Here is a 25,963-nt window from a genome sequence, read left to right as displayed (position 1 = left end):
ACGAAGACGAAAAAGCCGATTGACACTTAAAACACAATGGTTAAAATATCTATAAATAGTTAAAATGCATTAAATACTGCAAATATCAATTATTGTACTATAGTAAGACTTTTCGATCTCTTCTAACAATGTAATTAGGCCTACCACTACAGGTACTAACAACACTAATAATATATTATCGGTACTTGAAACATTTTTCGTTTTATTAAAGTGTACTTAGGCAGTTCAACAGCAGACACAGGGCCGTGGATTAACGACATTGTTTCTGTAATGAGTAAAGTGCTTCAAAACGACCACTTTTAATCTTCACGCAAATTATAACACCGCTAAATTATAAACACATGTGCTCTGCGCCTTTTCCTGATGTAAAACTTGATTAGTGTGACTGAGAGCGAAACAAAACGTGAAAACTCCAAAAAAAATCCATAAATTTGTCTAAAACGAAAATTGTCAACACAACTCGACAATATGAAAATAGTTTTCTATCAGTAAAATAATCAGAACACCAAGTGTTGAACTGTCGACTAAAATGGAAGAGATTCGTGTTTCCCTTAAATAATTAAAAATCCGATAGTTTTACAACTAAACAAGTAGTTTAAGTAAAATTGTATTTTGTCCCCTCTTATTTTTAGTGTACTTACTTTTATTATTAACGAACACAGATTTTTTGTATCTTGTTCATTTAATTCTACTCGCCTGTAGTGAACTGAATAATTTGAGCGATTTATGTGCGGGTCGTCACAAAACGATCTCTTAAAAATAAATTTTATGCGCTCACTTTGCCCCAATATAATAGTTTCATTTCAGAAAGGTTTATTTTCCGTTCTATTAAAATAATTTTATTTTTCCCTTAATAAACAAAATCACTTTTCAGAGTTGTTAAACATTGGAATTTCTTCTTTGAATTGTCCGATCTCTGCGAAAATTAAAACAGACAGCTGATGACAAGATGTCCCTGTTATAACATCATTAAAACGCCGCAATTAAATTAGAACCATCTCAAACATTTTCACAATAGGTTATACACATACATATAGAAGCGAAAAGTCATCATTATACGTGTTCAGATTGCTTTATCAATTGGCATATTTAGAAGAGTTAAATGCTATCGATTTAATTAAATTAAGTTTTCCATTTGGGTTCACATTTTCTTATTTTTCTACACATTTTGGCAAATACTAATTTAAAAAAGTAAACAATTTGCGCGTTTCCTGCATTTTCTTTACTGGTTAGTGACTGTTCAGAAGTGTGTAGATTTATTAAGACTGCAGAGGTTACTCAAGAATTTAAACGTTCAGAGCACAGAAGCGCAACTCCTTGGAACGGGGTGGAAATGATTTTTAATCGATAGTTTCGACTTTATCGGCAATGTTCGTTTTTATTTGCTGATTCTGCACTGAGAGCAGGTTATTCTCAGTGATGCAAGGCCGTAAATTAAAGGGAAAAATCCAGATTTTCGCAGCAGGCTTCTAAATGAGAAGGACGGAAATCAAGGGTTATTTATTCTAGTTAAATCTATAAAATCACAAGGGAGAAAAATGCTACAGGTTACACTGGGGTGCAAGAAAGTTAAGCAAAGCGTACATGGATTCAGGCATTGTACCAGGTTTGAAAACCATGGCACCATTTCTTAAAACCTTTTAAGAGCGGATAGAGGGGAACTGTAGAAGCCTTGGTCATTTTTTTATGCTTTACATGTGATGCACAAAAGAAAATAAACTATTTCGGGCCCTTTCTGAAATCAAAATGATCAGAATATCTCAACGGTTTCGCGCTGTTCATGCCTTTTAAAGAAAACACCGGCAGTTGGACTCACACTTGGAAAAAACGCTGAAAATATAGATTTAGTGAACAATAGTTTAAACACTCCAAAAAGTAATAAAACGCCAGACCATAGAAAGACTTATTTCAGGGGAAAAAAAAGAAGAAACAGAACAGGTAATAGTTCATGTCGCCTGGACGTTGAGTTCAGCATTTTAATCGCAGTGAAAGGCGGTCAGGACGAACAGATTGATCACCGCTAACGACAGGGCTCCCGGTTTCCAGCAGTAAGAGCTCCTGCAAATGCCTTGGCTTAGAGACCCGGCCGAAGGGAAGGAGCTGGGACTCGAGCTTTTGATTTTAGAGAGAAGCTGGCCCTCCCCTGCTCCTCTCTCCATGCTGTCTTCCTGTCTAATCAATTATCTTCCCGCGAAGCCCCCCTTCTAAATGAGCGCTCATTATGCATATTCATAAATCACAGCGTCCGCGCCTGACACTGATTGATGTCATCATCTTTCTGCTCTAAGCCCGCTTTCTCTCGGCGGCGCGCTACCAGCTCCGGCCGAGGAGGTTCCCCAGCGCCATAGTGACCAGGACACTCGCCCGCCGGCCGCCTCAGTGGGCCTGGGAGAGAGAGAGGGACGGCGCGTTCAATCCGCGCTAAACGCAAAGCGGCAGCAACAACAACAACAACAACAACAACAACAACAACAACAACAACAGTAACAACGATACTAGTACTACTACCAAAAAAGTTAGAAAAGAAAACACACATAATAATAACAACAATAATAATGTGCCTAAATCAGACTTTTTTCTATGTCAGGAGTTCTTAATTCAGTCTCAGAAAATGATATAACTCCAATAACTGCTTCATGAGTTTATATGCTTATTTTTTTAATTGCTAGCTTGCGTTTCCCACAATGTTCAATTTTTTTGCGGTTAATTCACTATTGGTCCTTTTGACCTTTAGCACACAGCGATATTGAATGTATTTATGTGGAAAAAAAATGTAACAGATTGCTTCGGCTTCATATACGTATACTTCGCCAGGAACACCGCAACCAAATAAATACTGATTCAGAGTGACGGAATTACAGGGTTCAGAGAATATAGTCAGCCTTCACAAGAAACTGGTGAGAAACAGACAGGAGCGTCCCTATTGATCATCAGACTTCCATTTAAATGCCGCAAAGGGGATACTTCAAGCGCTAGGAGAGCAGAGAGTCGTTAGCTGGCTTCCTCTGATCAGTGCATAAAATTACTGATTAAAATGCTTGACTAGAAACAAAGTAATCATGGCCGCCTGTACAGCCTTACGTGTCCAACAGGCGTCTGCTACTATTCAGCAAATGGAAGACATTAACTAACATTTCGCTTAGAGCTACACGGAGGCCATTTCCAGCAGGGCATGGCGTGTCACTCATTTATTCACACGTTAAGTGGATGTCCTTGTGGCTGATGAGGAATAATCAACACTGACTCCTCTTCTATTCCTTCGCTCCTAGCAATGTTAAATACTCCAACAGAGAGCCTTTTGCAAACACACTGGAGAATATGCTTTGAAACTGCTCGGGGAATGAAAAAGGGAAAACAGACATCCAAGACACGAACTGACTGATGTTTAACACTTTCATTGTCTAGCCCCCCCCACACACCACCATGTTCACTCACCCTTCCAATCCACTCTTTTTTCTCCACTCCCTCGGCTATGTACTAGGTGCTCAAGAGTTGCAGCATGCAAAGACGGAAGCAGCCTGCCTTCTGGGCCTAAATGTTTGGTGGAACTATTTTTTTAAATAGTGTAAAAATGTATAAATGTCATTACCGCTGGTGCCATATTTGAGTCTTCGCCACCCGATGTAGAGTGCTGAGCAGTAGGTAGGGCTATGGACTATGGTCTCTGGAGTAGAGGGTTACAGGTTCAAATCCTAGATGATATGGTGTAACTTTAACCCCAGTGCAATGTACTTGCTCCAAGACATACTCTGCCATTGAGTTTTTACAGGCCATTATTGTCAATCAGAATTTGTTCTCGATTGACCTATCTGATAAAATAGCATCATTCTTACTGTGTTACGCTGGATGTGTGCAAGGAATCATGGGGGTTAATCGCATGCTGGTACCCAGTGGTGGAAAGAAACCACTGACCTCTAAAGCGCCAACCTTTTCACCAGCTGACACAATATGGCCTTTATTAAAAGGTGCTGCTTTTCTCTGCCGCAAAACACAAACTGTACCACTGGGCTGATTTTCTCAAGGCCCTGACACGTATTTTGCCGAGAACTGTATTTTGATAAATAAATGGTCACCCAGCTTAATGTGAGGAGCTTTCCATTGGAAAAATTCCCATTCCACAGACCTTGATCCGCACCAAATGGACAGACATATTTATCATGTTAACCACCACACCAGGGCAGATCTCTTAAGATGGACTCCCAGTTCCTTCTAGCTACTGTCACTTCACTGCTCCACAGCACACGCCAGTGTGCTTCTCTGCCCAGGGCAGATGACTTTTGTTACTGCCCCACCAGCAGGGGGAGGAAAAAAGCCTCACAGCTTTCCCAGGGCAGCCAGTATAAGACGTATCTCACTGCAGCAAGTCCTTAATCACTAATATCTAGCTATGTATGCAAATGACAAGAACATAAAGACATCATGGGTATCATCTTAAACATGTTGTGTTGCGCATTTGTACTTTAAGTAAGGATCGAACTATCTTTCCACAGCATACATAAAGAGAAAATAAGATGACCTGCTGTCTTGGTGAATGAAAATAAAACCACAGTGAGAATCGGGGGTGACTCTATAAATAGCTGTCGTCATGTGTGCTTGTGTCCAGTTCCTTCAAGTATGTGAGATGCAAGGTGCACACAGCAGGCAGTCACACTTGGAGTATACATAAATTACATTTCATCATTAATCACGTTGCTTTTGTTATTTCAAGCAGTGTTCCCCTCCACTGTTAATAAAAATGAAATTGCAGCACATAGCGAAGCAGCTCTTGGAAGAGTGCGCCGTGGCATCCCGCTTGAGCAGAGAAGAAGAATATTGAATCGATTAAAAATAAATCGAATCTGTCTTCCTGAAAGATTCGGAGTTTCAGTCGAGCCAGCGAGGGACGCTTGGCACGGCTTATTGCTGGGGGCCTGCGAATGGAGCTATCAGCGGTAATTTGAATAAAACAATAATAAAGAGTAAATAAACAGAAGGGGCTTCCCATTGCTGGGCCGATGAATGGAAATAAAGGCGTGAACAAAGGAGGCTGACTTGTGTTTTTAGCCATTCTCATCTTCCTTCATTGTTCCCTGTCACCTCCCGGACAGCACTCTCTCTCACCCACAGCTAAGGCCCCGGGATGTACAAATGTCACCTCCATTGTGGTGAGGGTCCGGCTTTGAAGAAGCTGGGTCCCATTGTCCAGTCCGCTAATCCTTTTATAAGGCACTGCTGATTGTCCTCAGTCAACATCACAGGACAAAAAAGCTGCTCTTTTTTGGAACTATGATAGTATGTCAGAGTTCACTTTAAAAAAAAAAAAACCTGACAGAGAGTGAGTGAGTGGGGTGGGGTTGTGTGTGTGTGACTGTAATCCACGGAGCAGCATTCCGCAACATGTTATGGAAATGGCAAATTATTGCAGCCTTGGGACACACTCCACGTTCAGGACTCTGCCTGTAAAAGGAACACTCCGCCGTACCCTTCGGGAGCACCGAGGAGTTGAGAACGTGAACTCTTCCGGGGAATACATACAGAGAAATAACACTCGACGTGTGGAGGTCTCTTCCCCTCCCAGGGAAAAAAAAGAAACTATTACGGTTAGCGAAACTAAATTGTGATTCTTCTTTATTTGCAAAGGTGAGAAGCAAAGAGACCTTTTGGGGAGAGGTTAGGCTCTTCTCCTCAGCTCGTGGCTCCCCCAGAGCATCGTGGTTTCTGTCGCGCAATTTCTGTCTGCCCCCACCCATTTTTTTCCAGGGATCCGTCGGGTGGATAAAGAGACAAAAGCCCGGAGAAAGTTTCATTCTTTGGGGATGGATCGGGACTGAGGGAGGACACCGATTTCACGCCTTTTGTTGGGAGGTTAGAGGCCTGAATGCCCGCGGTGAAAAAGAATGGCAACAAGTCGGACTGGACTGGAGCTGCCAGGCCTTTGCGGTGTAGTCATCTGAAAGATCGAGCTTTGCGTAGCCCTTCAGATTTATTTTGTTGAAGTTACAGGGCAATTATGGAAATGGGTCCTTTGAAGCTAGGCCGAGCTCTCAGCTTCTTCCTCCCCCTGACAAAGCCAAGTTTTCCCTTCAGCCTTCAGTTTTGTTGAAACCGTTGTAAACAAATTATGAGTTACCATGTGCTGATCACAAGTAAACAGGAAGATTCTCCGCTGGGACAGACAGAAGTACAATATAATGCTCTTTGGACAGACAGACAGCTGAAGCAGGGGGGTGGTCTTCTTCCGTGTGCTCTGTTAATGTTCCCTGGCTGTGTATTTCCTAGAACAGGCCCTAGTGTTGCTGGCACTGCTAGCTTACGCTTAAAGTATATACTAGGTCTAAGCTCCAGGTTTCCTCTTTCTCTCCACTCCCTTCAAGCTCACAGGGTGGTAACATGAGGTCAGGAATCCGCTGTCCTCTGCTTTCTGAGCTCTGCGCGCTATTCAGCATTGTAGCACAGAATCTGAATGCAGCGTGTGAACTAATGAGACAGATTTTCTCCTCCACCCGAGAAAACACGACAAAAAAAAATGAAGAGGAACAGCTGGGTCGCTTTTACAAGGGCTGTTGACCCTCACTGACCCAGCAGAGCTGTTCTTTCACATCAGATATTGCCATCGTTCGTATTTCTATTTCCTGTTCTGATCATCACTATTGTTGCTGTGATACAGGAGCGCTGATTTCATATTGGGTAGTCCAATGACCCCCTCGACCATATTCAGGAAGAACACACAAAGTGTTTATGTTTTGCTTTGTTAAGGAATATAATTACATCATTTGTAAACACAGGCCTTAAATCACATGTCAGTTGTTAAATGGGTTGTTCTAGTATAGCTTTCGGCCTCCTGCTGACAGGTACTGTATAATTATCAATGTTTGTTCTTCAGATAAGATCAACGAGTTAGTTCTGAGACAACTCATGAATAGGTCTGAACAGAGAAGTTAAAGCATGTTCCCTGAGAGCACCATCAAACAACAGCTCTGAAGATTTCGAAAGAATACCTTGCAAAGATGTTTGATTGATTAGATCTAGTAACAAAGGAAAACTGATAAACCACCATGATTAATTGAAAGGTTCTGTTTATTAAAAAGAAAAAGAACAGATACAAGCCCAAACATTTGCTTTCTATCAGACGTACTTTACAAAAAGAGAGAAAGTTGGCTTTTTTGCTTTGATCCTTTTTCTCAGTCACATTATCCTGAAGGCAATAAAAGGTTAACTGAAAGGCTAGATGGAACCTTATTCATCAATGCAGTACACATTTCAGACACAGACTAGTAATAATTTCTTCATAGAAGACATACTAAATACTGAATAACCGCACCTACAAAAAATTGTTGTACTGCCATTGTGTCCTAACATTTAGCAATACACAGAGCGTTCAGATAGCCACTGATCTTATGTGCTTATAAAAATCCCGGAGCCTGTCTTGGGCTATTCAGTTTCTGGGATTAATGTGGTATGTATGCTGTTCCGTCTATGAAGCTCATGACAGGTTTAAAAATAACTTTATATTAAAAGGAACGTTCATTAATAATTCTTTTGTATTGTATGTATTTGCGTTCCTTCAAAAGGTAAATGTTTAGTTTACTGCACATTCCCAGTAGTTCATTCAAAGTTCAGAAGTGTGTTTTATGTGTTTTAAAGCTGAGAGAGTGTGTGTGTGTAAAGAACAGCGACAGAGCACCAATCAGTGACGTGAAGGGAGCAGCTGGAATCATGTTATCCTTGGCTTGGTCAAGTTCTGAAAAACTAGTGGAACGGTCATATCCTTGAGTATCAGCTCCGTACAGCAAACATAATAACGATACCATAGCGAAGGCTGCAGCCTTTAACGGGCTTGATTGTATAAGCCGCGAAAAAGGAAGAAACTCCCACACTCTGTGTCACGGTTTTCTTCTATTGTTGAAATTCCGGGGTATCTGTTAATAGCCTGGGTCCCGGGACACTTCACACACAGGAGGGCACCCACTTCCCCCCACAGAAGTGCAGTCCCACCTGGGTGGCACGCGGCGGCCGGTCGGCACCAGCAGACGATCGGCTAGAGGCGGGAGAGGTTGCCTCCCCGACGGGGGAACTTTAGGGAGGTCAGGCGGTGCCAGCCCACCGAGGAATGCAGAAAGAGGCCTTTCGTGTAAAAAAAAAAAAAACAACAACCCAAGAGCCCTACATAAAAAAAGGAATCCATCACAAAAAGAGCAGACAAAAGTAAAAGTAAAAAAGGCATTAATAATAAGCCAATTCAAACATGTTTTAAGACTGGATTAAAAAAATGCCAAGGAGTCAGATTCTCAAATAGTTTTTTGCCTGAAGTTCAAAAAATATTTTGAACTAGTTTGGCCGCAGTCCAGCCAGTCCAGGCAGACAAGAGACTTGTATGAACACACTGAGGATTGTGCCCTGGGGATAAAACCTGGGGTATTTTGATATTTTACTCCTGTGCACCTGTTATACTTTTTTAAGTGTGCAGATGTTACATATTTGTAATGTGACTGTACTTCTGTTAAACGTATGGCAACATACATGTTATTTACAGTTCAACATAACACAGTTTTTTCTTCACTATAAAACCAGTGAGTTCTTTTTACTTAAAAGCACACACACACACACACACATTTTCACAGGATGGGAGATTTCTGTTTAGTCCTGCAAATTATTATTTCAAAAGTACGGCAATTTAAAAACAAGTAATACGAGTAACAGGTAAAAAATAATACACGGATTTAACACTAATTAACTTCCAAGATATTTTCTCTTTCAGGTGTATCCTTGTTGTCTCATCTAATATATGTATTTCTACCTTGGTCACTTGCTATTCAACTCAACTGAAAAAGGAAACTCTTCTGACTCTGTGCAGGAGATAAATGATGGAGGAGGTAAACACTCACTTCTTACAGACAATGCTCTTAAGACAATGAAAATGACTCTAATCTACACATTCATCACTGGCTCCAATTGAATTATATGTGGATATAGAGGTCATTAATGATCATTTTTACAGATATCCACTGGGCAGGATATGAATCGCTTAATGAGATACATACAGTGTTACAAAAAAAAAACTAACACACTTAGACGCATGTAACCTAATCCCCAGGTTCATATAATGAGATCCAAAAGTAATTCATTTTCATTTCATTTTTATTGCTTGAACATAAAACCAATGTACAGTAGGTTCATTTCATACAGCACCAAACTGAAGAAGGAATAGTATTATGCCTGTGAAATGCCAGACAATCATGTCAATTAATCAATTAATTGATTCTGAAAGGAATACATATTCAATACAGATACCAATGTGAAGTGCTGGTCACAGGAAAATAAAATAAGTATAGATCTAGTCCTGAGATTGCTACGTTAGCATCAGAACAGGCCTTACCGCCGCTAAACTTCCTCCCTAAATGCAGAAAACTGTTCTGCCTACTTTTCCCTTCCGTTCCTCCTTAAACATTGCGGTTTAAGTAATATTGATTATCCACACTATCCTTATGTGCAAAGATTATTGACATAATAAATTAAAGGGAACATGAGTCACCGAAACCAGAGTCATCACACCAAACTCCTCTGCCACAGCCCCCAGTGACCGTCAAGATTTCCATATGTTGAAAATCGAAGAGGAACACAGAATAAAGCAGTCCATTCTTCATAGTTCTCTTTCTGGTTAGATACACTTGTTGTTTGGGGCTGAGCAAAGACATCCCCCAGCCTGGTAATCGCATTGCAATGTAAATGAAGGGGAGACCAGAAGAAGGTATTGAGCGCTGCGTCCATTGTGCAGTGAGGACGACGGCATTATTTCAGATATAACGTGCATTCACGGGAATCTCTTGACACTTTACAATGCAGAGACGGAGGAATTTCAGAAGGTGATCTTCATGGCCTTTATTCACACAGTAAAAATGACAAAACCAAGATGGGATGTCTTTGTTTAGAAGCAGAAGATTTCTGCCTTTTCTGGTGCGCTGTTGTGAACACAGCACTGCCGTGCATCCAAGTTTCAGCTTTTCCGCAATTACTTTCTTCAGGCAATGGGATCATCAGCATGACTGACTAATTAACGACAAGTATGCTGTCATTGGGAAACGCCGACGACATTCCTATATGGGCTAACTGTACAGGAATGGTTTGTTGTATAGCATAATAATTTATGTACAGGACTTCCCACCTTGTCCTGTATGATGCAATTTCCAGTTATCATAAGCACTCAGTGCTCAGTTAGTCTTCAATATGTAGTGTTGAGTCCAAAAGCTAATTTTCTGTTTTATAGTCCACTTTATTGATTTTAAATATTTCAAACACACTTTTTTGACTACAAAATCCCTTTTGATCTTCCCTGGCTAAGTTTCATACTGTAAAACGTACCAACCTCATTCCATAAATGTAGTGCATTCTTCACAACAGGCTAGTCCTGTATTCTGAGTAAGTTGACTAATTAGCAAAATGTTCATTCCAATGAATTCAGAACAACACAACATTTATAACTGTGAAGAGTGTGCTGCCGATTTGGAATCAAGCTGTCCGCCACAGCAGCACATATTCCCATCAGGAGTTCTAGCATGTGACCATGCCTAATGTAATTTTACAGGTAGATAAACTGATAGATTGGAGTATAACTGCCAATGTTAACAGATAGTCTCTCAGAAATTCCCAAGACTTTCTCTTTTCCTTCTTCTTATAGGAGCTCTGTGTATTTGTTGTAAGTTAATAAAATATACAGCAGCTGAACTATGACCTTTAGTCTTTATTGAAGGTCACAGTTCTTTATTGCATATACAGATGAGGACCTTTTAGGAAATTATAAGGCAAACATCAGATAAGATTTAAGGTCAGGGAGTTAAAACAACATCTAAAATGGGAATTCATGGGTCTGAGATTCGGTTTCTGTCATTTCGCTTCTTCCCAGAATAGTTTAAAGAGCTGGATCTTTTCACTGCAGAAAAACCCCTTTGAGTTAAACACAGTTGTTGACTTACGTGTATCATTTATTTTCTTCTTAAAATATATAGGGACATCCTGAATAAACACAACTACTCTAGTCTTACCATCCTGGTTAAATAATAGATTTCCCTTCTAAAAAATCATTTATATATATTATTCTGTTTATAAGTGCAATTCAAAGTCTATCTTGTTACAATTAATACAGCATGCACACCCCATCCTTACATTTACCCCACACATAACTTTTGTCCTCACTTTAGTTTTGAGAGTCATATCCCTCGTCACTCACCGAAGAATCTGTTCATGTTTTGCTACACAACGGAACGGACAGAGAATCACGAAGCAGGGGCACAAGTGGAAATTATGTGGAAGTGCATTGAAAAGCTGAGACCAGGAGTCACTTCTTTACTCAAAGGACTGTGGGTGTGTGGAACGGGCTCCTCTTGTTTATAGTTTTTCTAATGTTATCATGAAGATGGCACTGAAAGTACTTCATAGAGGCAGGAAGGTGATCAGGAATCAATGACAAACTTCACAGACATGGCAGATCCATTTGGTGAAGCTCACACCTGGACAGCGCAAAATACAGAAAGCAAAGAGTTGGGGTACGTTAGTGTCCCATGCCTGCAGCCCCAGTGGCACACAGACACAGACACTCTGCCCTCGCAAATGGAAAATGATTATCTTTCCCCCCCAGATAAAGAAGTGCAAATTCGTGTACTGTATAATCAGGAGACATGTCTATTTAAAAACTCAATTGGTACTGTCACAGCAGGGTAAGCAACAACAATAACGCCAACAAGCTGAGAGCTGACTTTCGGTAACCTATAAAATACTGTCAGAGAAGTAGGCGAGACTAAACACAGACCAAGAAAAGCTTTGAGTTAAAGCTTGATCATTGAAGCCGTAAAGTTACTTGCAACAACATCTCTAAGGATGACAAGTTACAAAATCAACGCCTGACATCTTCACTCTGACTGTGCTAGGGAGAGTACCAGCAATAAAAGGGCATGTATCATTCTAACATCTCACTGCCTCATTAATTTTTTAAAGGAGGAAATGATTACTAGAAACACTGCAGAGACACCACAGGAAGAGCTACTTCAACAGACACTGTTACCTCTGCTATTTTGTTTTCTTGGAAGAAAAAAGGAAGTCTTTGGTAAAAAAAAAAACATTAACTGCTTGCTTATTTAAAGGCATGCTGTTTTCTGTAAAAACAGGCCTTTAAAAGAGTGCAATATTTTAGATGCAGAGGACGGTTTGAGTGATATTGGCTCCTTTTAGATGTGTCCCACTAGTTTGTTGGCACACAGCTGTTTTTCTCCCGAATCCTTCTGAGAATGCTAAAAATGCAAAGTAAAAGAACTGTTTAAAAGAGAAAAAAAAAACAGTTTAGCAGAGCTGCCCATGTGCTTCCCATCTCTGTCTGCAGCTCAGCATGAGAAGATCTGTCAGTGACGGACAGGTGTTATTCAAGAGCTACCCTAATCCTCTCTGCCACTCCTCGGCTGCAGACTGATCCATTTCCCCCCCTGTTCATTCTTTTCTGCAGCCAGAGCCAGATGTAAAACAGATTAAAGTGTTGTACATAACCCACAGCTACAACAGGGCCAGCTTTCTTCAGCACTGTTCCCATCTTCAGAAGGGGGGCTGTGACCACACTGAGCCTCACAGGAGACTGTACTCTTGCAAATGACTTGCTGACTGATCAACTAAAGGAATGACAGCTCAGCATGTTAATGGGGATCCTTCTGCACAGCATTGTTGTTGACGAGCAGACAGCCATGCCCATCTGTACATGAAAGCAGATGTGGGCTTTAGTCCAGCATATGGACCTTCAAGCAGCTACCAGTGTAGAACAAAAATGCTTATCAACAATTAGCTCCTGACACTAAAGGGCGTCTTAAGTTGAGCTTAAAAAACATGGTAACACTTTATTTTATAACTTGAGATCAGGGGTTGTAAAAAGGCACTAATAATTATTTCACAAATGAAATATTTCTAAGTTATTAAAAGAGTGACAAAAACGTGATGATAACAGATTACTAGTAAAGGGTGCTTGTTACAAGGTAATTACCACAGAATTAATATCATCCTTGCATCTTACAGTTATAATGAATCTAATTTTATAATGAATATATAAATGAAGTTCCAGACCCAATTCTGAAGTATTAGTGAAAGCTTTACTAAAGTGCAACAAGTGATCCATGTTAGAGCAAGCAGAGGTGTGAACACCCTGTACACTTAAACCCGACCTTTCCTCCAACATTTTTCTGACTTCCCAGGTACTAACATCTGAAGATTGTTGCTTGAGGAAGACAATGTTTTGAAGAAACAGTCTACAAAGGATGAACAATTGGGCAATAAAAGCCAAATAACAAAAGGAAGACATTTTGTGCACACATAGAGGAAACAAGTGGAAGTGGAAAGATAAGGAGTTCATGTGCTGTAGTCTGGAGTTTCGTCTTGGGACTTTACTCTTGTCTGGCTGACTATACCACAGGAACTTGAAGACTGACAAGCTGTTGACTCCACTGGTTTCAGATTCATTTTATTTATGGGGTAAATAATGGCAACCAGTGAATGACCTGATGCTGAGGTGACTATTGTGCTGCAACGCTTTCTGTCGTGAAACACAAAAGATCATTGAAACCAAATTCCTGCAGTTCACTTATAGAGAAATCAGTCACTTTGTGGCGCTTTATTTGAGAGTAGGCACATTACAGTGCCATACTTAAGAACAACCAAATGAATGTCTTTAATGAAATGGACCAGTTACATAAATGCCTTATGTTGTTCCAGGTTTTATGGGTAGGGATTATGCTGAGAACTCTTGGGGTCACTTTATAGTAACACAATGTAACTGCATGTCTTCATTTTTCACAAAGTTATCAGAATTAATGAACAGACAAACCATAGAGAGTACTGCATGTGTTAAAGGCTAACTCAGAAACTCACTAAGAACAGACAGACAAGGAATAAGTGACCTGGATATACAAGTGTGCTCTCTAGCTGATGAAACTTTTAAACAAATAATTAAAAGAGGAACCCAGGCTAGGAAGTATTCTGTTGTTCTACACCATGCTATGACAGGGCTTTTCTCCAGTTTATTTGTTTGTTTTCAGCTCTCACCTTGAGTGAGCTGCAATGAGTGAGTAGCCTGCACCATTTTGCATTTAATCGCCATTCACTTTTTCGTTTTTACGATCCCTTCTTTACGAACTGCAGTGTCCACAGACAAGCTGACGGGATAACTGTGGCACACTGCGGAGCCAGATAACTACAATGGCCTTGCAGATGCACCAGCGCAATGGTGCAATGGACCAGAGGTGCTGGTGCAAAAAAGGAAACCCATTTTGATGGAGCGCAGGAAATTGCTCGGAACAGAAAAGATGTTCCGGAGTGCCCATGAGCTCTAAAGCTGTAGGCAGCTCCTGCGGAGTCAGTAAAGAGGACCACCGAGCAGAGCCAGGAAGTGTGATTCAGTGCCGCACAGTGGCTCCCAGACTCTTGACTGACGTGCTGTCACAGCAGTTAGCTCCCGACACATGTCTGAGCCGCCACACAGAGTGTACAACACTCTTCACACGCCCCCACCAAATACCCCACGCCCCGCCTGCACCCTGGGAATCTTTCACAGCCTCCTGCCAGCGGCCTCCTCCAGGGGAGAGGGCCCACGGCTACACGGGGCAAAACATGCTGGCTCCTTTTCTGTCAGGAACACTCTAATTAACCGCTGTGTGGGAGGAAGATGCCAATGACCAGAAAAATGCTGGACACACCAGTGCTGTTCTCTCCCACCCTCAACACTGAAACAACTGACCCCACGTGTGCGAGTGCTGGGACAAGACCTGGGCCAAGGGGCTAAAGTCAAGCAACATCAGAGTTGCGCGGTCATTCCTAAGACAGCCCATCCACTTGTGTTACAGGACAATGACCTTCTCAGTTTCTTACCTCTCTCTCTTCCCCCCCTCTGCAGCTCCTCGCAGCGAGATGATATTCCTAACAGGCCTCAAGTTTCCAAATAGCCACTCCAACTCTCAATACGGCATGTGCATTGTATTAAGATCTTCGTTTCTTTTTTTTTTTTGTCTTTTTCTGCCCCATACATCACTTGGGCTTTCTAAGCCTACACATTTAAACAATTACACACAGTTCCTCATGCCCAGCATTTTCGCCAAAGAGCTACTTTCACCAGCAAGAAGGGGGCCGATGTTGTATTTAATCACGGAAACGTCTGACCACCATCCTCCATGCCCTCTGACGCAGCGAGCCAATCCGTTTTTTTGTTTTGCTTTTCAAAAATGAAAACTGAGAAATCTCTCCTGAGAGAGTGGTGATCATTCTCAAGGGAGGAATAGTAAGATGTTACAAGGGTTGATTGCTAAGAAAGAAAATAAATTATTTTGCTTGGATTCTTCTGAAGGGTACACAAACCGGCTTGAGATTTTTTTTCCATCCAGGTTTTTATTTTATGCCCCTCATTTGATATCTAATGCCAATTGAAAAATCACTGATAAACCCTCTAGACTGTCCAGGCCTTCTTTTAAATGGCAGTGGTTCGCAGAGAGTAGGAAAATGATTTAATCTGTCTCATCTTTTGAAATAAAAGGAAATGAAAAAAAAGAGGGATAGTGTGTGTGTGTGTGTGGGGGGGGGGGGTGCATTTTCCATGTCAATTCTATTCGTGCAAATTCAATAAAATAAATTTTGAATACTAATAAAGTGCTCTGTATTTTCCTTGGCTAGGTGTCGGTCTCTCATTCCCATTCTGTGGATTCAAGCCACAACGGATCAGTTTTCCCAGTCCTACTGAAGCAGTGCCATACAGGCTGGGGATAATTTGCTGAAATGCTCCTTCGATATTCCTTGTTCTTTTAAAGCAGAAATTCGATTTATGGACACTTTTATTACGATGTCTGTCAGTGCCTAAGAGGGGTTCTATAATCAGCAGCACATATCTGATCTGATTACAAGCGACAGTCAGCCCTGGCCAATATGTTGTCCATTATATCACACGCAAGAGATCCATAAAAAAAAAGGCAAAGACAAAAGTAACCAATAATATATGGGCTTGTTTTCAGGAACATTTTAAGTTGGTTTGCCTGGTAGAGTGTGGCAGGACAAAAACACACTAACTGTCCCCAACCACAACTTAAAACGAAACGGGCCACGTTTTTGCTTATTCAGAAAACCAGCTGTCTGCACGCCCCTCAATCAAACATTCTTTAACAATTGAAACACTGTACTGGCATAAATTCATCCACTCATATTAATAAAGACAGTGATGTCTGCACAGTACCTTGCATTTAACTAGTAGGAAATCATGTCTTGGTTTCATATAATTTTTGACAGTCATCAAGGTTTTAACTAATTATATTAGAAGCCATTTAATACTACTGTGCTTAAATATGGATTTAAATATAAACTGTCATCTAAATAATTAAAATAGCTTTCAGAAAACGCCAAAGTTTTGGAGAAACTGGGAATGTGGGAGAGTAAGTGAATGTAGGGACAGAGAGCTGCACAGAACTTTACACAGCTGAGCTGACAGGGCTCTGGATAGCAGTGTACATACTGTACAGAGGGCTTGTTCACACCTGTAGCTCCAACAGAACCTGTAAAATTTGTCTGAGGTATTTTCTTGGAGAAGCGTACCTTCCTCTCTAGCAATTAACTACAGTACATTTACTAAGAAAACCCCAAAGCCCAGTCGAACAGGGAACATTTTCACTGGGACAAAGCTGAGAAAGTCACAGAAGACCACCGTCTCTAGGGCACGTGTCAATTCAGAACAGGAAAAGAAGTGGTGTCTCTTACTAATCAGAAGAGTTTTTTTTTATATATAGTGATACAGTGTAGTGGTACAAAGGGGCTCTGGAAATCTTTAGAAATGGCCTTTATTTACTTTCTTAAGCCAATTAGGAGATGATCACTTGTCACTCACACAGGTCTCCTGGCCCATGTCCAGTCACAGGTTTCATCATCGCCTGATTACATTATAGGAAAATATGCACAGAAACTCAAAACTGCATTTTCAAAATTGCCTGCTTGTTTCTGATGTTGTTTTTGGATGTCGTGCTAGCTGGAGCTAAAGAACCCATGCCAGAATCCTTAAAACCAGTAACTGATATCACCTTTCGCTGGCAAACCTTAAAATGTTCCATGTTAGTGAAACTGAGCAAATCCCAAAGGAATGTTTTACACATTTACTAAGTGTATGTCAAGGTGAGAGATGACAATGTTGAATTATGACAGAGATCTGGTTCTGGGGAGTTTGTTTTAAAGAGGGGAGAGGTGGGGCGAACTGGGGGAGGGAGGACTTGGCCTGGGCCCCTTGCATGTCCTTTCTAGGCCTCTACTTTTATGAAGACCCTACTCCACAACCAACAGTGCCTCCTGCTGCTCACTGCGGGGATAACATTGGCACCAATCCACCATGGAAACATTTGTCCTGGAAGTTCAAGAAAAATGGAACAGGCATTTAACTGTCCTGTTTTAAGATTTCAGGATCAGGCTTTATAACAAGAACCAGTCCCTGATTAATACAAGATGATTCTGGGTAGAATGTCAGTAAGCATGGACTTCTGCAGGGAACAAATTCTGTTAGGAGCTTCTCAAAATCATTCAATCTGAATTAAATGGGACACTGTCTGTTACTTTGTGTAACTTTGCACCGGAATTACTAAAAATATATATTTGGATATAGAGCTGACCGATGGGAGAACCTGAGACAAGTGTTTTGCTAAGAACAAGCCTTCTGGTGAAAAATTAAACAAGTACAAGCCTGAGTTTACTCATCAAAGAACAGTGTTCCAAATATGATGCAAACTGAGTGAGCTGCAGTAATTTCAAAACTGAATTAAGTGTGTAATAAATGATCAAATGAGACAGCCTCTTTGGAGCTCACAGTCAGCTTTTTCTTTTTTTCCCTCTTCTTCGATAAGAACATTTTTCTCTTGCAACAAAAGAACCTTTGAGGGAATTCTCAGTAGCACAGCAGTTCACAAAGCAAACTTTTTGCTCTTTTCTAATAAACTGGCTGAAGAAGAAAAGCTGGCCCCACTTGCTGTCTGGCTCACTCATACTCAACGAGTCTTGCTCTGCTTTGCTGACCTTCTGGAAGATCTGCCACAAATTCAGGCTCTGCTGTGAAATCACACTCTTAAGGGAGTGTTACAGTCTAACCTTTGCAGCACACAAATGTGGCTCAAAATGGTTTGATATGAACAGCTGGCAGCTCGAATGCTTAAAGGCTAATGGTGGCCTCCTTGGTCTTCTGACCTTGCCGCTCCTGTGTTGGCAGTAGGGGCAGGTGTGAAGGCCACTCGTTCCCCAAGATGTGGTTTTAAATAGAGGCCTGATTTCTATCTAATCTAATCTATCGAATTCTAGGAACTGTAGGCTTTGTGGGACAGCCATGAACTGAGGATACTTTCTGATTCTGCTGCCTTAGTTGGGAAAAAAAAAACTCATCTGTAACTCTTCTGAGAAAGAACGCAAGGGAGGAGGGATTGCTGGGATACATGAGAAACCCAAAGCGCAGTACAGAAACAGTAAAGCACTGATGGTCTTGAAACACCCCTGTTACGAATGCACCATGTGCTCCAGAGTCAGGCAACCCCTCATGTGGAGCCGGAGCACAGAACATGTCCTCCATAATGCCACCGGATACCACATGGCTGACAGCGGCCCAGACGGATCGGGGGGAGAGGCTGCGGAACTGTGGCCATGTGGGGCAAACCGCACTGGGGAGTCCCGGCTGCTACACAAGGCAGTTTAATGTACAAACAAGTCAATCAGCGGGCATCCAACCACCGACGAGAACTGACACAGAATCAGATCACTGCAGAGCAGAAGCCTACAGAGAGAGGAGTGCCAGTAGCCGCAAACACAGAACTGCCTGGGGACCAGAGAAGGAATCCAGTGCAGGGGCTGGGCCAAAAGAGCCGAGCAACATTCTGGTGCAGGCCCAGCCGTGGCAGGGAAACTGAAACCAACACATGTTTCTGCTTTTAAAAGATCAGTTCTGTGCTTTTAATGTTGGGAAGATTTAAAGTTAAACACATTACCATAGATCAGTTTACAGGGATTAGGGACATCTGTTTTGAAAACGAAAAACAAAATTAAATAACATTTTTATATGTTCGGTAAGATTAAATTAAAACATCATTAATAACAGCCTTTTGGGGGCCTGCGCCACCACCGCAGGGTACGAAAGCACAGAGCTGTGCCCGTGCGAATAGGAGCCGCCGGGCCTCTGAGCTTGTGTTACTTGAGCGCCCTGACCTGAGGGTTATTTCCACCGAAGCTGCTAATGACTCTCAAGCAACAGGTGCTTTTTGTGGAATTTGCAAGGAAAAGTGCCCCCTCTTTTATAATAATCCCATTGCTGCAATGGCAGACACCACCTGGGTCATGTCTGAAGCCTCTTTAGATTCGCCTGGTGGAAATACAAGACAGTGGAGTCGGGCACAGCTTGGTGCACACCCGCAGTATGAGAGGACCTTATTTCCAGTTAATAATAATAATAATAATAATTGCTTACACTTATATAGCGCTTTTCTGGACACTCCACTCAAAGCGCTTTACAGGTAATGGGGTCTCCCCTCCACCACCACCAATGTGCAGCATCCACCTGGATGATGCGACGGCAGCCATAGTGCGCCAGAACGCTCACCACACATCAGCTATTAGTGGGGAGGAGAGCAGAGAGTAATGAAGCCAATTCAAAGTTGTCACCTTTGGTTCGTGTTTCACTGTTCATATTGAAGTAGTCCTCTAGGATGAGTTTGATTGAGGCTTTTGAATGCTTGCTCAAGACTAAGAAGGTTCAGTTCCTCCAGCACATTCCTTTAAACCTTGGAATGTATTCACTTGCTCTTCCCTGGACTGATTCCAGAGACCTTTTCTGTTCTCTATGTGACCTCACATAGCACACAATGTTCTACACGAGAAATGAGGGAAAGAGAAAGAGAAGGAAAGGCTTTGTTTACTGCAGCTGATGTCCCGTAGAGCTCAGGTTTGACAGTGAGCCTCCATCCCACCAAGAATAACCATGTTTTGGACTTTCTGCTGAATCACCAGGATGACTGAGATATCTGTCTTCTCCTAACCTGACAGCAACAACGATGTGCTCCAGTCACATGTGGGAGACCAGCTGTTTCTATTTTTGTTGTTTACCGAAATATCCCAGACGAGACTAAATAGACTGTATATTTCATCATGCATTTAATTTCCATGTTGCTATGAACCCCAAACCATTACTTATAAATAAACCCCATAAATGACCTCCAACTAGCTGAAACTGTGTCAGAAGGAAGGTTAATCAAAGACAATTTGGATCTCTTACATAAATAGAGCTCTCCAGCTTTTTAACAAAATTCCTAATGAAATACAGGTGAGTCAGTCAGTCTACGCATGTGTCAGACAGGTGGGTCACCAGACTCACAAAATAATCTGTTCCAAGAATCTGTGCATCTGAGGCTCGTGATTTAGGCAGTCATAAAAGCCACAAGACTGAAGCAGTGACTGAATCCAGGAGCCAACAAGCACACATGAACCCTCACACCCCCAGCCCTGCTCTCCCCAGGGTGTTCAGGGAGATACTGTTGGCAGAACACCTCCCTCCCACACTAGCCCCAGTGGGGGGCCTTTGGAGCTGGTCACCCCCTGGGCCACAGCATCCATGGGGTTGTGGATGCCTCTGTCTTTATAGACACTTCAGACAGCTGCTCCAGCACTGAGTCAATGAAAGACAACTTTTAACTCTTCACATCTGCAGAGGTTTACTGACTTATCTGTCAACTCATATGCCAGGCCTTTAATGTGCCTGTTTTCTTATCTACAGTATGAGAGTATTACATTGCAATGGACAAAACTTCACACAACACTGATAGTATATGATATTCTTGGACCCTGAGTTAGCTAAACTGCCAAGAATGCACAGAAGCATGAAGGACTTCAGCTCAGTTTTTGACAATCATACAGCGGAATGTAATAGCAGGAGGTGGAAAACAATAAGAATTGACTGCAGCATTTGATGGTAGCTTGCAGTTTTGGTGCAAAGATCATACCCAAAAAACGCCAGTAAAACAACGAATCTGTTGATAGTTTACTGTCAAGACATTAAACAACATCACATAAAGTCTCAGAATGCAGATGTTCTCAGAAAAAAACCCAAGGGAAAATATTTTTGAGATTCTGGATAGGAAGCTGTGAAATCTAGTCTATAAAACGGTTCTCTATACATCACATAAAGTCTGGCGAGGAACACACAGATACATGGCATGGACACACTTTAGGTCATATAAAAGCAGAAAACTTGTTTCATACTAAACACCCACGCGTATTATATATATACAAAGAATAACATGTCTGAAAGTCATAAAGCTTGGTACAAATCCGCAGTCAGAGAGATTGGGACCGTGTCTTTAGTCCTTCTCTGCAGTTTATCTCTTGAGAAAAGCTGCTGGTACCAAAATCAATTAAAGCCATAATTCTAGATTAAAAACAACTGCGAGTCAAAGGCTGATAAGGGTGTTGGGGATTCTCACATATCAGATAAAATAATCCTGAAGAGATCTGATTTACCCTCTTAATAAACTCGAGCAGGATTATTCCTATTTTAACATTTGAATGGTAAACAGCCTGGGCCGCCGCTGTGTTTTGGAGCTGTGTGGCTGTGGCGGCCCGTCACACCGGTACCCGGATCAGTAAACCCGCGATGGCAGATCTGGGAAACCTGGGCCGCTTCATTCTGCTAACCCTGACGACAGAGGCAGGAGGGCCAAACTACATCTGAACATCATCTGCTGGACCTTGCAGAAACCGTTCGTGATCCACCAACCCACTGCCTGGAGGCCTAGAACCCCCTGGAGGTTTCTTTCCTCCCTCTGGGGGGTTTTCATTTTTCCTCTCCTCTGTGTGCACATGGGTCACCTGTCGTTATGTTGTTACCTGCTATACTAACCTGTAAATGTGCCTGTGGCAAACTGTAGCAAATGAAACAATTCACTGAAATTCAAAAGTCAAAATACAAAACATGAGAAAAACAAGTGGAAAAAAATTTAGCCTTTTTAGCGGTAGCATGTGACTGCTTCAAACCACAGCGATTGTGGGGAGACCTCCAGATTTATTTAAAGCATGAGACAACCATGAGCTTTTCCATTGTTTTTCTGAGCTGCACAAGTGCGATATGTTCTCACACTATCTTATAGTGGTTTCTGCTTAAGAACATTAAAAAAAACATAGCAAAAAATGCTCTAAAGACTTTGGAAATGAACTTCTGGAAGTATACACACCCTCTGAGAATCATCGGTTAAGTGTGTTACCTACTGCACACAGCTTTATAACGGTAGAAAAAACAATGCAGTAACCTCCGGCATATTAATCAAAGACAGAGTACTCTGGCATTGAAATTACTATATAGATTGAAAGCTGCCTTCACTGAAATTAAACAGGAATTAATCACATACTCTTTAAATAGCGCCGAGCAGGAGCAGATGGAGAAGACGGTCTTATGCTTGGCAATACGGGCTCTGCTTGCAAATTAATTCTGCATCCGTAGCTGTTTTGTCTGGTATGTAAAGTGTTGCATCTGCTATCTTGTACAACAACACTTCCTTTGAACTGCATTGATCACCTTCAGTGTTTACAGTGGCAGGCATGACAGAGCACTGACCCTACAGACAGCCAGAGAGTCAGAGAAGCACTGCAGCCCTCCTATACTCAGAGACCACATCTCATCAGGCTCTGGAGACTTACTTCTGTCTGTCCATCTGTCCCTTTATATCTTTATTCTATACACACATGCATCTAGACAGGCATTGACCAGAAATAGACATGGAAATCAATATGATGTATAGCATTCATGCTTCTATTTCTATTTTGCGTTGGACTGTGTATTTTGTGTTTGAAATCACTTTCCATTTGCTTGCACAACCCTGCCAGCTGCCTTTGTTGCTTGGTAATGAGCAAAGTAGGCAAACACCGTCTTTGGCTCACACGAAAGAGAGGTTCTTTGATGTAGCCCGACCGTGGGGAACAAGTGGCTGATTTACAAAGGAGTTAAGTGGGAAAAAAACAGAGCGACACCTTTCGGGGTGTGTACCTGCCGGAGAAACGCGGTGGCTGGGTTTGTTCAAGCAGGTGGCACGAGGTGCCGTGGGGGCGGTTGGGAGACTCCCCAGCCAGACTGGCCCAGGGGTCAGCGACCTGAGCAGACAGCACTGTTTGAGGATCTTGCCAGGGATGACTGACAGAGTGGCAGACAGCCAGGGAGCGGAAATGACTGACAATCAGGACAGTTTTATCGCTCACACCTGTGGGATCTGAGACCATTTGATTTATTTATTTTTGCTTTGTAAAGAAAAAGTAGCTGATATTATTTGCTTGCTTTTTTCCCCCAGTGATAATTACTGTCTGGATTACTGACTAACTTTATACTCCAACCCATAGAACTATTTTGTGAAGATTTTGTGCTGGTCCTCGGTACAGCACTCCTTTCTTACTAATTCTCATTTACTCTGCAAAGGAAGCAGGAGGAGGCTTAATTAAAACACTGGTTGGCTGACACCATTGCCTACCGCCGACGTAACCACTGCCTATTACTAACAGTAACAGATTCATTTCCCTTTGTAAAAAACAGGTGCCTTTATCTACACCTGTCAGGCACAGTGCTGTTTGATTTCTCCTTTTCTCCCTCTCCTCCTCAGCTGGTCACTCTGACCTTGGGGTGGGGTGCGGAGGCGCTCTTGTGGAGAACTCTCAGGACTCCCCTTCACAACCCTCACCGGCTCCCTGCACCCCCACCCTACGCCCAGTCACCTGGCAGATCAAAGCCGCTGCCCTGATACACGTGTTTCGCTTCAGCCGGAACAGTCGCGGCCGTTCTCCCTTTTTACCGCTGTACTGCCCCCCCCCTGCATAGCCAGCCCGGCTCGTGAAGTACAAAGTGTTAAAATTTTCATCTGGAGCCCATTAATTATTCTGCATTTTTTAGGAGAGGAACGTCTTTCAACATCTAACTTCAGAGCCGTTAACAAATGGCAATTAAATAAGATCTGCAACAGACAGATTTTGGAGAGGCGGAAAAGAAAAATCATTTATTGCAAAGCGCTCCTTCATCTTCAAATGACTGACATCATGTCTATTGATCTCTATTACAATAGCAGTTGACTGAAAAATCGGGGATGATTTTGTACAGATCTTCTTCCCCTCATTCATAATTACTAATACACTTGTAATACCAAGGGCAACTTCAGAAGGGGTGCAGTTTGAACACGGGCAAATAGCAGAGCATGAAAAACCTCAGTGGGGCTTCACTGTAGCGTACAACCCTTAGGCAATGCCTTTTCCTCACACACACCTGAAGCAATCTCTTCCTTTAAAGAATGTACAGAATTTCGTTTAAATAAAAAATGAGCCTGGTTTCAGCCAGTAAAAGTACCTTATTTCTGTTCATTTTTAATTTTACGTGAAAAAGAAAAGAGTTGAAATGACGGCAAGTGCGCAGAAACGGTCGCACTGTGTGAGACTGAAAAGGCCATTTTTCTAGCTTTGGCACCAGGGCCTAAATCCACGCTAGTAAGCATGTAATAAACAATGGGTTTCTGTGTAATTACTAGGTAATTAATCTCGCCGCACTAAGTGGCTCTTGACTCAAAAGGAGATTGTGAACCCTGATTTACTGGTCAGTCAAGAATGAAAATGTACACACTGTCAGAAAATGATTGATATTGACTTCCTGCCTCCTACCTCTTTTACTTTTACATTAGCAGCAAAGCCAAGAAAAACCAGGCCCGCTGCTTAAATCTCTCCCTGCCTTTATGGTTCTTTTAGATCAGGACTGCAACCTTTATTAGACTAAAAACAGCTAACGAACAAACAGAGTACTATTAGGATTTCAGCGCCTCAAAAATGCATTAGGGCTCAAATAAGATTAAAAAAATAAAATGCTCTGTACAGATTATGGAAAAACAGCCTAAAATTTTATCACAATGTGTGAATCATCATATAATTAATCCAAAAATGGCTTTGGCACACGGCATAGTTCGGAAACTAGCCCGGAAAAGCTTGCTTATGATTGTACACTAGAGTTATTCCTTTTGAAACATTAGCAAAAAACACAGTGCAAATCATGTGGTTTTTTTATTGTAGCATGCTGAGCTTCCACAGCAAAAACACACTGCAGCCTGTGAAGCGCCCTGTCTTTCACTGCCAGTGAAGGTCCTGAGAGAGTTGTGCCTGTTCTCTATGAGCACAAACAAGCACTATCTACAAGCTGTCTTGTGCATTACTTTCTGGGGCATGCATATGCAAAACATTAAAGCCCAGACAGGACCTTTTGTTCCAGTGCTCCTGAAACTTTAATCATGGAGTAATTTATGAATAATAAAGTTGCTAAAAGGCAAGAGCATGGGTTCACTACCATAATACAATTTTTTTTGCATCTGTTCCGCGAATCCACTGTCTGCTCGTATTTCGAACGAACGTCCTGCGAGACACAAAAGGTCTAATGTGAACACGTTAGACGAGCAGGATCCAAGTGCCAGGCCTCTCCAGGAAAAAAAAAATGCTGCTCCTCTCTGAGAAATCTTCAGTGGCATTCTATAAATAATTCAAGATCTATTTCTTTTTGGAATCTAGAGTAAGAGTAATGTTAATATACACCCGGCACAACGTTGTTTAAAAATGAATAATGTATCACTTAAATGGTGTAGTTAAAAATAAATTAAAATGATTCTGGCTCTCTTTCAATAAAAATTATGAAGTAGTGCTATCACAGACCGTATTGGACATTATTCAGACAATCTTGGCAAAGCATATGAGCTACAGAGACACTGTGAGGTTGTACAGCTGTACTACAGCTCAGCTGTCAGTCTGGCTCTCCACAGCAAACTACCGTAACACCAAAATTATTATAATTGTGTTCACGCTCTGAGCAAGGCTTAGTCTTAATGGACACTGCTCAGCCTATAACTGCACAAGCACTGTACAGTATTACCATTGTTAGATGAAAAAAAAAATCCTTTGTTTTAATGTT

General features: G+C 41.8%; 1 protein-coding gene across 1 annotated transcript in view; it reads right to left on the bottom strand.

The window, feature by feature from the left end:
* Nucleotides 1-25,963, bottom strand: part of fto (FTO alpha-ketoglutarate dependent dioxygenase) — a 188,308-nt gene that overhangs the window by 31,660 nt on the left and 130,685 nt on the right. The gene's annotated exons all lie outside the window — the stretch shown is intronic.

The sequence above is a fragment of the Lepisosteus oculatus genome, chromosome 20, assembly GCF_040954835.1.
Source record: "Lepisosteus oculatus isolate fLepOcu1 chromosome 20, fLepOcu1.hap2, whole genome shotgun sequence".
Lineage (NCBI taxonomy): Eukaryota > Metazoa > Chordata > Actinopteri > Semionotiformes > Lepisosteidae > Lepisosteus > Lepisosteus oculatus.
This window is presented reverse-complemented; position numbering and strand designations above follow the sequence as displayed.